We start from the raw sequence: 14676 nt of genomic DNA on the forward strand, positions 1-14676 counted from the left end.
GGACCTGCAAGCAGCATACGAGGTGGTAAATCATTGTGGAACAACCCACTTTGAGGATATCAAGAAAAGCATTCTAGAACGTATGGGGTAGACAGCGAGACATACCGAATATGTTTAAGGCAGACAAAGGAGGTGTAGGAAGATGGCCTGGTGTGTAGTGGGTACCTAAGGTCCTAACACCTCATAACGGGTCCAGGTATCCCCTCTTAATGAAGTGTAGGCAGTGTCTAGAAGCCAGGCTCTCTAGAGGTAGCTGTGGATGAGCAGCCAAGGCTTATCTAGGAGACATGCAAAGCTCATGCAATACCACTGTAGTTATACAGCACTTAAACACATGTAAGAAAACACTCAGTTGTACAAAAATAAAGGTACTTTATTTTTGGAACAAATCACCACAAAATACTGGACAGGTAACCCACCCTTAGGAGGTAACTAATACACTAAATGTATACACTAGTGATCAGAAACTGACATAAAAAAGGTTAGAAAGCAGTGCAAATAGCAATAACCAATATTGACCCTAGGGGGAGCACAAACCATGGAATGCAAATAAGGTACCCCACCTAGGTAAGTAAAATATGTAGAGGGGAGCTGCGAGTACTACAAAAATACACAGTGGTAAGTAACACAGTACCCCCCAGCGACCAGGAATACAGGAGTAAAATACTGGATTTTCCACAAACCACCCAACAGGAGGAACAGAAGAAAAAGAAGACAACAAGACTGCAAGAAAATCAGTGGTGGATTCATGAAGAAATAAGACCTGTGGAGAGAGGGGACCAAGTTTAAGAGTCACAGTGGAGTCCAGGAGGAGTAGGAGCTACTACCCACCCAGCAGCGGATGCAGGAGTTGGTCGACTGTGATGAAGAACAGGTCAGCACTGCAGCCCTGCAGCCGGACAAGAGTTCCTGATGGATGCAGATGAAGTCCCACGCTGGAAGGAAGATTGCGATGGGTGTCGATGTAGGAATTCCACCAACAAGCCTTGGCAAGGGCAAACTCACGGTTAGTGGAAAAGAGGTGCTGCCAGGGACCAGCAAGGCCCAAGAGGACTCAACCCAGGAGGGAGAGTAACAGGGGACCCTAAGCGTTGCAGAGAGTCCACAAGAGCAGAGGCAGCACCCACAGGAGTCCCACAGGACAGGGACACAGGAGTCACAGAAGAAGCCCACGCAGTGGCACAAAAGAGGATCCCACGCCGCAGGAGAACCGCTCAGGAAGATGTGCTTTGCAGGATGAAGTGCTGGGGGCTGGATCTATATGTCACCTGAAGATCCCTTGGAGGAGATGCAGATAAGCCTTGGGAGCTGCAAGAGATGCGGTACACGGGGGTACTGTCCTGCGTGGGAAGGCAAAGGCTTACCTTCACCAAATTTGGACAGCTGTCAGAGAAGACCAAGAGGACTACTCTGGACCACCAACCATGATGCAGGATCCACACAGCTCAAAATGAGAGGAGATCCACGCAGCCAGTCATCGCTTGCTGTAGGTGCCTGCCGTTGCAGGGAAGTGACTCCTTCACTTCAAGGGAGATTACTTCTTCTTCTTGTGAAGGCTGAAGAGTTGCAGTCTTCTGAGGATGCATGGGTGTGGAAATTTTGCAAAGCTGGGAGACAAAGTTGCAAAAGCGTCTGCTTCATTGTAGCAGCGTTTTTCAGTTCCTGAAGGGTCCAGTTGCGGTTCCAGTAGCCAGAATTCAAAGCAGAGGTTGCAAAGGAGCCCTGCTGGAATCTTGCAAGCCGCATCTGGGGACCCACCCAAGAAAGAGACCTAACCAGGTAAGCACCTGTCAGGAGGGGGCTCTGACGTCACCTGCCTGGCCTGGCCACTCAGATGCTCCCAGAGTTCCCTGCCAACCTTGAAAACAAGATGGCAGAACCCAGGGAACCTCTGGAGGAGTTCTGGGCACACCTCCTGGAGTGGTGATGGATAGGGGAGTGGTCACTCCCCTTTCCATTGTCCAGTTTCGCGCCAGAGCAGGGACTGGGTGTCCATGAACTGATGAACTGGTGTGGACTGGTTTATGCATGGAGGGCACCAAATGTGCTCTTCAGAGCAAACCAGTGGCTTTGGGAGGCTACCCTTCCCAAGCCAGTCACACTTATTTCCAAAGGGAAAGGGTGTTACCTCCCTCTCATAAAGGAAATCCTTTATTCTGCCTTCTTGGTCTTGATCAGATCAAGCAGCAGGAGGGCAGAAACCTGTCTGAGGGGTGGCAGCAGCAGGGCTGCCCGGAAAACCCTGTAAGACTGGTGGTAACAATGCTGGGGGTCCTCTAAGGAGCCTCCAGAGTGCATGGAATCATACTTCCAATACTTGCAATAGTTTTGGGGTATGATTCCAACATGTTTGATACCAAACATGCCAAGGTTCAGAGTTACCATTATGTAGGTGGACATAGGTAGTGACTGTAGGAAGTTGGCTCTGTTTGTACTATTTCAAAGTAAGAAATAGCATGCAGAGTCCAAGGGTTCCCCTTAGAGGTAATATAGTGGCAAAAAGAGATACTTCTAATGCTCTATTTTGTGGTAGTGTGGTCGAGCAGTAGGCTTATCAGAGGGTAGTGTTAAGCATTTGTTGTACACACACAGGCAATAAATGAGGAACACACACTCAAAAGACAATTCCAGGCCAATAGGTTTTTATATAGAAAAATATATTTTCTTAGTTTATTTTAAGAACCACAGGTTCAAGATTTACAAACAATACTTTAAATGAAAGGTATTTCACTCAGGTATCTTAGGAACTTTGAATCATCACAATAGCATGTACAGTTTTGGCACAAATGGCAATAAGCTATTTTAAAAATGGACACTGCAAAAATCAGCAGTTCCTGGGGGAGGTAAGTATTTGTTAGGTTCACAGGTAAGTAAAGCACTTACAGGTTTCAAAGTTGGGTCCAAGGTAGCCCACCGTTGGGGGTTCAAGGCAACCCCAAAGTTACCACACCAGCAGCTCAGGGCCGGTCAGGTGCAGAGGTCAAAGTGGTGCCCAAAACACATAGGCTTCAATGGAGATAGGGGTGCCCCGGTTCCAGTCTGCCAGCAGGTAAGTACCCGTGACTTCGGAGGGCAGACTAGGGAGGTTTTGTAGGGCACCGGGGGGGACACAAGCAGGAACAGAAAGTACACCCTCAGCGGCACAGGGGCGGCCGGGTGCAGAGTGCAAACAGGCGTCAGGTTTACAATAGGATTCAATGGGAGACCCAGGGGTCTCTTCAGCGATGCAGGCAGGCAAAGGGGGGGCTCCTCGGGGTAGCCACCACCTGGACTAGGAAGAGGGCCGCCTGGGGGTCGCTCCTGCACTGGAGTTCGGATCCTTCAGGTCCTGGGGGCTGCGGGTGCAGTGTGTTTCCCAGGCGTCGGGTTCTTTGAAGCAGGCAGTCGCGGTCAGGGGGAGCCTCTGGATTCCCTCTGCAGGCGTCGCTGTGGGGGCTCAACTCTGGCTACGCACGGGCTCGCAGTCGCCGGGGAGTCCTCCCTGTAGAGTTAGTTTTCCGCAGGTCGAGCCGGGGGCGTCGGGTGCAGAGTGGAAAGTCTCACACTTCCGGCAGGAAACGTGCGGTCTTTAAAAGTTGCTTCTTTGTTGCAAAGTTGCAGTCTTTGTGGAACAGGGCCGCTGTCCTCGGGAGTTTCTTGGTCCTTTTAGATGCAGGGTAGTCCTCTGAGGCTTCAGAGGTCGCTGGACCCTGGAGGGCGCGTCGCTGTTGCAGTTTTTCTCGAAGTGGGGAGACAGGACGGTAGGGCTGGGGCCAAAGCAGTTGGTGTCTCCGTCTTCTTTGCAGGGCTTCAGGTCAGCAGTCCTTCTTCGTCTTCAGGTTGCAGGAATCGATTTTCCTAGGTTCTGGGGGCACCTAAATACTCAATTTAGGGGTGTGTTTAGGTCTGGGAGGTTAGTAGCCAATGGCTACTAGCCCTGAGGGTGGCTACACCCTCTTTGTGCCTCCTCCCGGTGGGGAGGGGGCACATCCCTAATCCTATTGGGGGAATCAAGATGGAGGATTTCTAAAAGTCAGAATCACCTCAGCTCAGGACACCTTAGGGGCTGTCCTGACTGGCCAGTGACTCCTCCTTGTTTTTCTCATTATCTCCTCCAGCCTTGCCGCCAAAATAGGGGGCAGTGGCCGGAGGGGCAGGCATCTCCACTAGCTGGGATGTCCTGTGGCGCTGTAACAAAGGGGGTGAGCCTTTGAGGCTCACCGCCAGGTGTTACAGTTCCTGCAGGGGGAGGTGAGAAGCACCTCCACCCAGTACAGGCTTTGTTCCTGGCCACAGAGTGACAAAGGCACTCTCCCCATGTGGCCAACAACATGTCTGGTGTGTGGCAGGCTGGCAAAAACTAGTCAGCCCACACTGGAAGTCGGGTATGTTTTCAGGGGGCATCTCTAAGATGTCCTTTGGGTGTATTTCACAATAAAATGTATACTGGCATCAGTGTGCATTTATTGTGCTGAGAAGTTTGATACCAAACTTCCCAGTTTTCAGTGTAGCCATTATGGTGCTGTGGAGTTCGTGTATGACAGACTCCCAGACCATATACACTTATGGCTACCCTGCACTTACAATGTCTAAGGTTTTGCTTAGACACTGTAGGGGCATAGTGCTCATGCACCCATGCCCTCACCTGTGGTATAGTACACCCTACCTTAGTGCTGTAGGCCTGCTAGAGGGGTGACTTATCTATGCCATAGGCAGTGTGAGGTTGGCATGGCACCCTGAGGGGCGTGCCATGTCGACTTAGTCATTTTCTCCCCACCAGCACACAAAGCTGGCAAGCAGTGTGCATGTGCAGAGTGAGGGGTCCCCAGGGTGGCATAAGACATGCTGCAGCCCTTAGAGACGTTCCCTGGCATCAGGGCCCTTGGCACCAGGGGTACCAGTTACAAGGGACTTACCTGGATGCCAGGGTGTGCCAATTGTGGAGACAAAGGTACAGGTTAGGGAAAGAACACTGGTGCTGGGGTCTGGTTAGCAGGCCTCAGCACACTTTCAAATCATAACTTGGCACCAGCAAAGGCAAAAAGTCAGGGGGTGACCATGCCAAGGAGGCATTTCCTTACAGTGACCTATGTCCAATACATGCGTAAAATGGCGAGGACGAGAAGCAGATGCGAGTAGAGTGATACCAGGATAAGAAGCAGATGGCCAGAGTAGAGTGAAGGAAGAGGACAATGAGTGAGAAGAGTGGTTCAAAGCAAAGTCGTGGGACTCTGCCGGAGAAGCCACGGCGCCCTGTCACGGTTCTGGAGAATCGTGGCACTCGTAGTGAATTATCTGGGCTGGAAAAGGGAAAGGGGGGGAATGAAGACAAAAGAGCACTAACTTAACAAGGTATTTTGTGCACAATATGGATAAAGAACAGCAAGGAGGGTGGGCTCTGGTCTCAGTTAAATTTGGTACATATTTCCCTCCGTATGAATGTGTAGACTGAAATCTCTCTAGTTTCTCTAGTGAAGAGAAGCAAAGCGCAAGGCTTACCCACCTTGAGAATAGTTTGTTATGGTGGGCAGGTGAGCGAACAGTCCTTTATTTGTTAAGGTTCTTTGAGGGATGCCACAAGCACCTCTTCTACTATGGGAGGTTTTTTCCAACTCCCATCTGTTGTATGAGACTATAGGATCACTTCTACTCACTAAGGTATTCACTTATGGTGTCTTGGTGAAAAGGGAATGCCCATAATCTTTCCTGTTATACATACCACGGTATTTTTTCTTCCTTTTCTCTCTTGGTTCCCATGTGACAATGCTCCGGTGGTAGTCACCGCTCTTGGCCTCCACTGGTACACCTAACAGGGAAAAAGAAAGAAGAGAAAGATTAGAGCTTCAAGGATCAGAACAACTCCAGCATCTTACATCACTGTCACTACCAGTATCTCTGTAAAGAAAATCCTGCAGTATACTTGTCCATTATTTTTGCACAACTTGAAAGAAACAAAAACAGCCAAAATTTCACACCATATCAAGCCTCCAAAACCTTATTTCCAACCCAGTCTCCCACACGCAACCAGTGCTGCAAGCCTGGGGTGCCCCTCTAACTTACATCCCCTGGGTACCATCTACTAGGGACTCACAGATAAATTAGCTATTTCCAGTTGAGTACAGCCAACTCAACATACACTTTGGGGTCAGGGCACTGGCTCTGAGGTTTGGTTAGTAGGCTTCAGTGTACTCTCAGAGTTGAAAAACCAGAGGCATCAGCCGAAAAACTAGTAGGCTACCATACAAATAGAGGCATTTCCTTACACATTGTAACAAAATGGAGAAGGGCCTTTTCCCCCAAGTGCTGGTAAAAATATTTCATTAAGACATTACTCTGCATGCAAATTATATTTCGAAATATAGGCACTAAATTACCCTTGTAGCTATTTACATGTCAATTGTAACCGTATACACACGATCAAGACAGAATGGAAAAATGAAAAAATGTGTTGAAAAAGTCATCAAAACAGAATGGAAAAATAAAAAAAATGTTTAAGAGGTCATAAAAGCAATATCACAACACGGAATGTGAAATCTGTGGTGAGAAACTATTTTGTTACTGCTCTAGATAATTTGGTTCAAGTATAATTTTCCGTTATTAATGTCACTGATAAGTTGGATGAAGGAGTTGACGGAAATAATCTTTTAGCAAAATGTGTAAGGTATTCTATTCTTTTTTTTAATAACTCTGTTTTTATTGATTTAAAAAAAGCATAATCGTCAAAAACATTACAGTGCAGTGCAGTGCAGTGCATATCAAGACAAAGGATAACAAAATCTTCATCTTATGTACCTGTTAATCGGATTCTTATAGGACGAGGCAGACTCACAGTTAGGTATAAGAATCTGTAATACCTACTACAATAGAAATTACACTCCACCCGCCCATCCAAGAAAAAAAAAAATCTACATGAGACCAAATCTTTCATGTCTTAAGAATCACATAGACACAGCCTCACCACAGTCGTCGCTCCTTTAAACAAGACAAGGAGAATTCCATCAGTCATCCTCATCCGTGCTCCCATCTGCACTTAACTCCTCCACACCGGAGAACCAATCCAGTAATGTCCCCCACGTAATCACATCCATAAGTGCCCCCTCCCCCTTCTGCAACATGTGCATATGTTGTTCTTTGGCAGCACCCCATTCCAGCAAGTCTTGAATCCAGCAAGAGATAGAAGGACCCTGGGAGCTCATCCATCTAATGGCCACCCTGTGTTTGGCCATCACTAAGGCCAGTTGAGTAAGCTTGTATGGGATATTCCTACCCCACGGCCTCCTCACCACTTCTAGAAGACATGTCACAGGTGATACGTCTAGCCCTAGTCCCGTTGCCTCCTCCACTCTACCTACTACCTCCCTCCAGAATTGGTGCACCACCTGACAGGACCAGGCCAAATGAAGAAAAGAGGCATCCAATAGGCCACACCTAGGACAACTCGCCCCCCTTGCTGAGTCACTCTTATTGAGCCGAGCAGGTGTGATGTATGTTCTGTGCACAAAGTTAAAATGTAATAGTTTGCACCTGTGATTGCAGGACACTGCACGCACCAGCAATAATGCCACTGCCCAGTCCGCGTCCTCCAGAGGTTCTCCAAAAACACGCCCCCATGCCCTGCGCGCAACACTCGTAGGACCCGTTTGGTCCTCCCAAAGGGCTTTATAAAACTGAGTAATCAGATGGGTCTCATCACCCTAATTCAATAGTCCATTCAATACCTACGATGCCTTAGGGGCCAGCGGAAACCCACACCAGATCTCCTTGGCTACACTTTCCATCTTGGCATATTGCAAGAACTGACCTGGGCCTAGTCCGAACGCATCCCTAGCATCCGGGAAGGAGATAAACTCTCCATTGGGGTGCAAGTCTCCTACCACTTCACATCCTCCCATTGACATTAAGGTATCCATACCCCTGAAGGGGGCCAAGTCCCAGATCTTTAACTCTCTATCAAACAGGGCACGTTTGAGAACCTTCTTGGCCACTTGCTCCCATATCTAGGCAGTATTCCTAACCAGAAATGGTACACTGGACTCAGACTGGCCACCTGACATCAGTAGAATAGTAAGCGTCTTCCCGCCCCACAATCCTACAAACAATCTCTTCTCCCAGTTGTCTGAATCAGTCATCCACCTTGCAGCATGCTGTAGGTGTGCTGCATAGTAGTAATATCTAATGTTAGGGATTGCCAATCCTCCCTCCTCCATCTCCCTCTGCAGTGTCAACAATGCCCCCCTACTACGGCACCCAGCCCACACCAACGCTATCAGCAAGCTAACCAGTCGATTGAAAAGTCAAGCAGGCAGCAGAAACAGTGAGTTCTGGACCAGATAAAGACAACTCGGCAAAAATACCATCTTGGCTACAGCCGCACTCCTCATTATCGAGAGAGGTAGTCTACTCAAGACCAGACACCACTTGTTCCACATTGTGTTTTTCATGGGCAGCCACAGTTTGAGAAGGTATTGGATTATTACTCTAATATTTTATCCCCTACATGCTCAACTAGAGATGGGACTTAAGCTGTGAACTTTATATAATTATTAAAATAATAAGAATGGTTTGTTATCAGTAGTGGAGAACAGATATGCAGAAATCACCTTCGAACTATCACAGAAAATGATAACAGACTTTATGGTTTGGGACGGTATCTATGACAGGTAACACTGGTATTTAGAGGCATTATTGTGCTCCTGAGAAAAAACAGAGCGTTCACAGGCATACATATAGTTTTTCAGTCCACAAGATGTTACTTGTTCACTTATACAACTGTTTTTTTAAGAAAAATAATTTAAGAGTTTAACTTGCAATATATAATAAAATAGCAGAAAGGATGTGATACAAAAGAGGACTGAATAAAGGTAATATTAGTCATAAATAAATGTGTTAACAAAATTATTTAAATGTTTTGAAGGTAAATTACCCATAAATATATTTGACGAGTTTCCGAAAATGTATACAATGTCATACACAGTAGTTGAGTGTTCATTTCAGTGTTACGGGGTCCTCGACACCTAGCACCTGGACAGCAAAATGAGGATGCTGGTGAATTAGTTGGTTCCCTCTAAATATGTCACTGTATTCCTGTACCTACTAACACATCTTTGAGTTGAAATAGGATATCTGAAGCCTACAAAACATGCATTTTTTGTGAAGTTTTGGACCATGATGTATTATTTTAACCATTGGGAATAATAACATTTCGTTTCTTACCTTACTTATTTCCTTTGCTGATACCTTTATTTTATCCCTTTAATTCATCACTCATTTTCTTTGCAAAACTGTAACAGCAGTGACCCATCACACCAGGGATCCTGTTCACCCTTTACCCCAATTGTTGACTTCCTCGAATGAAATTCAGCCATTTAAGCAGAGCAATGCACAACCCAGTCGAGAGTCAAGGGAGGGCTCAAAAGTGTGACACCAGGGATCCTGTTCACCCTTTACCCCAATTGTTGACTTCTTCGAATGAAATTCAGCCATTTAAGCAGAGCAATGCACAACCCAGTCGAGAGTCAAGGGAGGGCTCAAAAGTGTGACTCAAACACTTTCACTGTACTCAGATTGAAGATGAGAAACAGCTGGTGCTCGATGCCACACCTGGCAGAGGGAGCGAGAACTAATATATTGGATGACCCCAACTAAAAGAAGGTTTATGGAGAAAGGTAGAGGGCCTGCTAGGCAAGGCCACCACCCAGAGTTGTTCTCCTGGACTTTTACTTCATTCCTTATAATAAGGTTCCCCACTGAATCATGCTGTGGCAATCACTGAGGTTGCAGGTGTGAGGGGGTCCTTGGGTGTCCTGACTGTTGGAATGCACTTCAACATTCTGGTATGTTAGACAGGCAAGCACAGCAGAAGCATCCCTATAAAATCTATTCTGGCTTTGTTCCAGGATAATAGAGACAGACATAAATTTCAATTCCTGTATGCATAAGTGCAAAACCATAACATGCCTTTGTCCATGTCAAAATGGCTTTCCAGCACTAGCCCAAGGGATAGGTACCTATTTAGTTTTTGGGGTTCTGAATAGGCTCCAGCATCAATCTAGTCAGAAGTTTTATTTAAGCTACTGGCACACATCCACTTAAGAGACAGGAATCATTAACTGACTTTCTCCCATACAGGAATGGTGGAATTGGCCCACACTGGTGTTTAGTTATTGCCTATGTAGCTAGATAGTTGCAAATCAAGTTTCTACCCCACACCCTGCGGAGGGAGGGTCAATGATACATGAGGAGCCCTCCAGAATTATATGGGTTAATTTATGTGAGCCAGTGATCCTACAAGCGGGAAATGTAATGGCTCATTTAAGATACACATGCAAGCACACACAAACACACATACATACCTGTTAAACTGGTATCAAGCTTTGAGTACAAGTGCACATACACTTGTAATGTTTTGGGGGCGTTAGAGGGTACAGAGGAAATTGATTGCCTCCACAGCCTAGGCACTTGCAGATGTAAGCAGATATTTGTACGATTTCAGGACTTGCCTGCGTTAGGGACCAGTCGACTGGATGGTAAACAGAGCATGAAAGCTACAGCACACACATCTGCATTGATTAAAGGTTGCAACAGAAGTGACTACATTGTTTTTCATTTGAGATGGTATCAGTAGACAAACCTGCCCCAGGCTGGATTAAGAAAAAGCATAACCCAACTACCACTATGAGGATGAACAGCAAAACTCCTAGTGGGGTGATCTAAAGGATCAGGGTCTGTGATGTGAAAAAAGGACACAGGAACTTGGCTAGGGAAAAACAGAATGGGCAATAGATAAGACCTGCAGCTTCAGGCAGTGTTTAAATTCTAAAACAATGTGTGCCAGTGTCCAAAACTCTGCTTAGACGTCAGTGGCTGGTGCCATTACATATTGGCACGCCGAATACCAAGGCAGTGTAGTCTTGAATCCACCTCACGCCTCTTTAATCAACTACTAGATACTAAATGGCCCTTTATTTCACTCCTACGGGTCTCAGCTTTCTCTCTTTGTGACGTTTTTCCATCTTTCTCCTTTTTCTTCTCCCCCCCTTCGTGTGTTTTTCTCTTTTTCTTGCTCTCTGGAAATGTCCAATGAGGAAATATATGTGGTGGTCTCCAAAAATAAGTTCTGGTGGCCCTACTGACAACCACTGGTTCAATTTAAGCACTGGCTTTAGGCTTCGCCGTGTCAAAGTGATTCTGGACAGGATCCATGCAAGAGAGGGGACAATGCCTGACCATTGATCCAGTAACATTCAGCACAAATCAACATTGCAACACAAAAAAATGAGGCAGAACCTGCAAAGAATAAACTTTACCCCTGTAAAATATTTATGATCACCTTCTACTGGAAAGTAAAAATTACATGAAAGGTATTTACAATGTGCTGTGCAGCTTGCTCTGATGTACTGCACATCTGATTGGACAAACTATAAGCTGGAGAAAATCACCAAACACCAACAGTTGTTCTGAGCCTGTTTTCATGACTGCAGTTTGAAAGACAAAAATGGATCCTAGGTAGAGTTGGGCCTGCTATTCCCAATAACTTTCTAAATTATCCAACTGCATTGTTTAATCAGCACATAAGCCACAGCTAGTTTGAGGAATAACTCTCTTCCATAAATAATAGGCACTCTCCTTATAAAATCTGAGGCCATTTTGTTGCAAGTCGAGAGTCTAGACCAAGACTGGTGGACATGGCTTTGTTCTGCGACCTCTTGGAGGTTTCTTGTCAACTGACAGGGCCATTAGCATGACCAGCTTATGTATACAGTGTCGGAGAGGGGTAGGAGATGCACTTACAAGCATTATCTCACTTACCAGTTAGCAGCCAGGCATTACTACATTGCACAGAAATGTTTGTTTAACTTGTCGAAAATGACCCGTTTCAAATGCACCAACCAAGCTTTCCTTACCTTTATTTATAAGAATATTGCCAACAACAGCCTAGGATCTCAGAGCCAATGCTCAGACATCGTTAAATGAGAGCTAAAGAAACAGTGTGAAACTCGGTAAATCAACAAACAGTGAACAAAGACCTTCATAGGTTACCTCTCACTCGGTGAGGACATACAATGATTAGCCCCAGCCCTCCTAGAAATCGAGACTGGAGCAGAATGGCAGAGGAGAGGATCCTGGAATGCCAGAAGAGAATGAAACAGCACACTTGGTCAGTAGGGTGGTTGCAGAAGTTACAATAGGATCTGATTCAAATACTGAGATGGGTAATTAAATGCTTTTATTAGCATGCATTGGAGGAAATTTCATAGGGGAAGGAGCTAAAATATGTGTGTTGTACTTTTGTGTAATTGTTTCTGCCTCTACTGATATGGCATGTGTAGTGTTGTCCAAGGAGAAGAATGTCACCTCATATGTGCTGCGCTAAAACTTTCAATTAAATGCATTCTGAGAAGGGGAGGCTCAGTACACAAAGTGGGAGGAAATAGGCTGGAGCCCGCTGCTGTACCAGTATGAAAACTCAGAATAGCTTTATAGGAAAAAAACACTGATCGATGTATGAACAATGACTTTAAAACCTGATAAGGTAGTCCATATAAGCAATGTAGTTCCGGTGCAACTTTTATATAGTTTACTGAATCGTGCATCCCATCAGGGTACTCGCTTTTTCAAGCACGTTGTGTTTCTCATTTTTACATGCAGATATTAGCTCTGTCTAGTGCATACTCGGAACTGAGTCACCTTATCTTGTTTTGCATAATAGTGTCTACTTTTTGTAGAATATTTTGTTTTAATATGTTTTTTCTTGCAGCATATTACTCTCATAAAGTGTGTATTGTAAGCTGAGTGCCCTCTACAGTATCTGTCTCTGTGAGTTCAGGTCCAGGGTGAGTGTTTATAATAGTTTCTGATTGAGACTTCTGAAGCTCAGGTTGAAGTTAGTGCAAGCTTCTCGCAGTACTTGTCAGTGGGTCTTCCAATCCTTTACCTTTCTGCAGAGCAGACAGAGCAATAGTTACTTGTGCCAATCGTAATTTTGAATGTGTGTGAAAAAGTATGAAGGAGGTATACAGATGTTCAAATACTGATAGGGCAAAATTAAAAGAAAAAGCATTGCTTACAGTTGAATGGGTGTGTTGTGTGTGTTGGGGGGTTTGAAGTGAAGATGATGCAAGGAATTACTTAAAGACCAAAAAGGTGCTGAAGAGGAAAGAGATATGGTGTGAGTTATGCAGATGGAAGGTTTCAGAAAGATGTAGAGAGAAATGGGCAGTAGTGTCTGGCAGAGTAAGAGTCTGTAGAGGAATGTGGTGTGAATGGAATAATATAATTGATTAAGACTCACAGAAGACCACTGTCCTACCACAGACCTTACTACGTTTTAATTAACAGTCCCACATTTTCTAAATTTAAATATTTTCAATTTTGTTTATTTTCAACAAAATTGTTGCTACTTAATTATTTTAAACTGCTAATAAGCATTGGCAAAGCCAATAAACCTGGCTTCTTTTAGGTTCATGTCCATTATTGTATATGTCTGAATGCAATAGCAGAAAGCTCAAAGAGAGGCACCAAATACTGGCTATGGGAAGTACATAATTTTAGTTTGCCTGTTTTAAACCATGTCCATACATTTGTAGGTCAATCCTCTTGGAAAAGATTGCTAGCTATACATTTTATGGTTCTCCCATTTTAAAGACCATCCTACTTTTTTCATGCCACTTAAAGCGCTAGCTGTTGTTATCCCTTTCCCAGATAACGCACCAGCCTCCTGTTGATGAGTTCCACGCATGATGCTCCAGAATAGACATTGTTCTAATAACTACTTTCTTTAACACATGGAGAGAAAAAGAGGCTATAATAGACCCAGTGTCTGCCTCTAGTAGTATATCCAAACACACAGATTTGCAGTAGTTGAATGGATTGGTACTGTTTCTTCTCAATTAGTACCTATTCTGAAAGTTTTCACTGTCTACCAATGTCCTCGCCCTACTTCAGTCTTGGGCAATTCCAAGAATTGGATAAGGTGGTCTCACTCATGTAATGTGACATGCTTCATCATCTGCCAACCCCACACCATGCTGATGAGTAAGAGGAGGCCAGGTAGCTAATGGATCTGCCCCCGGATCGGGATTTTGTGATCCGCGGAACATTAAGCAACATTTTATCACAGGAAGGTAATGTTCTTACTGGTCAGTAGATGGGATGCTTAGACGATAGATAAATAAGTCCTTTACCAGTAAGTGACTTATGAGTGGTACAGCAAATTTTAAAAATACTCCTCTTCCATATTGGCAACCAATGCAGAAAGGATAAGAGAGGGGCAGATGATGCCCTCGCAGGGACGTAGCATATAAGGCATGAAACTGTGTTTTGCAGAACCTGTAATCTAGATAGTAAAGTCTCATTAATGGAGGCCAGTAAGGTGTTTCCATAGTCCATGCGGCTCATAACCAGAGCTTGGACTAATGTTTTCCTTGCTGGGAGTGGAAGGAGCGGAAAGACCCTTCTGAGCAATCGCAATATGTTAAAACAAATCCCAGTAGTGTTGAGAACCTGTTCTTTCATAGTAAGGGATTGGTCCAGATGCACACCTAGATTTTTAACTGCTGTTTTAGGGCTAGGAGTTATACTGAGTTCAGATGGCCACCAATCGGGAACCCATACCTTTTGGGCATTCCTAAATAGCATAATCTCTGTTTTGCCAGCATTTAGCAGGAGACCATTGTCAGTCATTCAGACGGATAGAGC

This window comes from Pleurodeles waltl, chromosome 12, assembly GCF_031143425.1.
Source record: "Pleurodeles waltl isolate 20211129_DDA chromosome 12, aPleWal1.hap1.20221129, whole genome shotgun sequence".
Lineage (NCBI taxonomy): Eukaryota > Metazoa > Chordata > Amphibia > Caudata > Salamandridae > Pleurodeles > Pleurodeles waltl.